The 2,817-nt window shown below is 46.3% G+C and overlaps 1 non-coding gene across 1 annotated transcript; it reads right to left on the bottom strand.

Moving 5' to 3' along the window:
• Positions 1-501: 501 nt before the first annotated feature.
• LOC144771231 (small nucleolar RNA Z195/SNORD33/SNORD32 family) lies at positions 502-584 on the bottom strand. The gene has a single exon (XR_013599186.1). It is a non-coding gene; the product is annotated as a small nucleolar RNA Z195/SNORD33/SNORD32 family (small nucleolar RNA).
• Between the last annotated feature and the right edge of the window lie 2,233 nt (positions 585-2,817).

The raw sequence follows: 2,817 nt of genomic DNA, 5'->3' as shown, positions 1-2,817 counted from the left end.
ATTTGAATTAAGAGACAAACAGGCTACAAAATTCCCCTGCCAACCTGCACAAAAAGCAAACTGCACACAGATCATAGAAAGATGTTTGAGAGTGCAGCCACAATCAGAACACACACTGCAGAGTAAATCATACTGCAAGCAGCACTGCAGCAAGGAGAAAACCTAATACAAGAGAAAGAGACTGCATAGTTTCTGAATTCCGACCACGAAGGCACAAGGTTAAAATCGCTACCCAAAGACTGCAGCTGTGACACTAGATAGCACCGCACTCAAATGCATTACAAGGTGCCCTACTTACTGGAGCCTACAATAGAAGCGCTAATTAACTGTGAGCGTCAGGTCGATCCCGGTTTGTAACGCTCCAATAACAAGGAGCACTGCAGATATCAAACCATTAAATCACATTGGCAGACCATCGCACAGCAACGCAGGGACAGAAGAAAGGTGTCCAGCGTAGCAAGACACAACACCATACACTAGTAACACCGCTACAAGGGGGTGGAGGTCTCAGATGGGAGTGCATGTACACACATCCCATGGTCGTGAGACTCGAATCTGACACAATTTGGCCCATCACGGATCTTCAAATATTATACTTCTAGAGGTCAACAAGCAAAGAGCCTACCCAAGAAATAGAGGGACATATTTACAACAGAAATGTCGGAGCGTGGCGCAGCGCCAAATTTTGCAGGGCAGCGCTCCGACATTTCCAAAACGCAGGAATACGTCATATTTACTACAATACTGCACACCCTTGTGCTTTCCCTAGCGCTGATGCTAAAATTAGCTGTCTAGCGCCAATGCAGGCACCCTTGTACTGTAGTGCAAGAGTACCTACGTTGCAGGGAATTATTGTTTATATGCAGGAAGGTGCCACTTCCTGCACATAAACAATCTGGAATGGCTATTTGTTACTTCCATGTTGCAGCACACATAGAAGTAGCAAATCGTCATTATTTAATGATTGTTTATGAGAAGGAAGGGACACCTTCCGGCACATAAACAATCATTAATGGCATTTTGCTCTTTCTATGTGTGCAGCAGAATGCAGCACACATAGAAAAAGCAAAAACGAGGAGAAATAAAAGCATTTCCCCTCATTTTGGCATTCTAACACCTGCCTTTGTATGGTGTTAGTTTTTGGCGCTGCCTCAGATCTGCACCTCCTTGTAAATCTGGGGCAGTGTCAAAAAGCAGTAGGTGTTGCGGTGGACCACCCACAGCAAGATCAATTGTAAGGGGTAACTCCCTCACCTATCAGTCCAAAAATGTCAGGCATTGGGTCCCTCCTAGAACTGTTAAGAAAATTCTGTGATCATTCGCACAGGTTATGAATAAGGCTCCATCCTTCCTCCAGGACACACACACCCTCACACACCCCTAACCTTGGAACCGGATTCAAGCTGCACCCACTTTCAGTATAAACAGAACCTCCTCCACACATCTGGAACAGCGACCTTTGTAACACTGGCCTGATCACCAACACCTTCACCTCATCTCAGCCCCCGACCGCTGAATATTCACCCACTATCACCCCTGACACACCTGGAACACTCACCTATGATCAACCCATGACTCTCGCAAACTCTGAACCCCCTTACCTGACCCATAACATGGCCCCCCTCTCCTCACCACCTCCCATCAACGACTTTTTGAGCCTCACACCTCAATCAGAGTTTCATCTCCATTCAGCCGTCCCCTCCCCTGGCTCCCCCCACTCAGGCACTCCATAACACTAGCAGTCAGAGCTCCCTCTCTCCTGGTCCCTAAACTCACATCTCAGCCACCTGCTCCTACACCAATCTTGATTCCAAACTCAGTAAGATCTCTCTGAAGCTTCATCATCTTAAGGCAGACATACAAAGCCTTATGTACATTACTACCAAGCTGGCCTACTATTGCTGTCACACTAATTTGCTGTCTAAGAATGGACATTCACTTTCACATCCCAATAATAAGCAGCCAAACAGATTTCAGTCCGCACTTTAAATGGGTTATCAGCCACTGAACTGTCGCCCCAGTTTACCTGGAGAACTATTTCCTACCCCAAAGCCAGCTCCCGGACCATCAGATTGAAAAAATCACTATTAGGCATGGATAGGATCTCTCTCCTAGTCTCATGCAATCCTATACACTGCAAGACCCCAGACAACTTGGGCCAAATCCAAATAATTCAGATGAATCCACACAGAAAATCCTGATCCAATCCAAGATCAGTTAACAACACCAACTTCAGGCACATTCCCATCACCCAGACTCCCTCCGTTGCCAATCCACCCCACCTGAAATGCATGCTACTCAATTGCAGATCGGTATCTAAACATGCAGCGGATATTGCGGCCCTCATCCTTTCTCACAATCTAGACCTCATAGTCCTGACAGAAACTTGGTTTAATGACTCCTCCACCCCTACTCTCGACATGCTAGTACCACCTAGCTACGACATCATTAGATTAGACAGACCAATGAGACCTGGTGGTGGTGGTATAGCTTGTATTCATCCCAACACTCTTGTGGTAAAGCAAGCACCAATTGTCTCTCTCACATCGTGTGAATATCTTGGCATTGAAATTGGGACTAAAGATAGAATTAGTTGCAAGCTACATGCTTTTTATCACCCTCCAGGAGATAACCTCCCATCGATTAAACTTATAATGGTAATCATCACAACTAACTCCGGTCTACTCTGCCCCCAGATCTTCCTTGGAGACTTCATCCTCCACTGGAATGACCCACATGACAAAGCGGTGATCAGCCCTAAAACCTCCCTTGCTGACCTCGACCGTATCCAAATCTGTGACAATCCTACCCGCAACC

The sequence above is a fragment of the Lissotriton helveticus genome, chromosome 7 (genome assembly GCF_964261635.1).
Source record: "Lissotriton helveticus chromosome 7, aLisHel1.1, whole genome shotgun sequence".
Classification (NCBI taxonomy): domain Eukaryota; kingdom Metazoa; phylum Chordata; class Amphibia; order Caudata; family Salamandridae; genus Lissotriton; species Lissotriton helveticus.
Note: the sequence above shows the minus strand (reverse complement) of the source record. Positions and strands in the feature narration are given on the sequence as shown.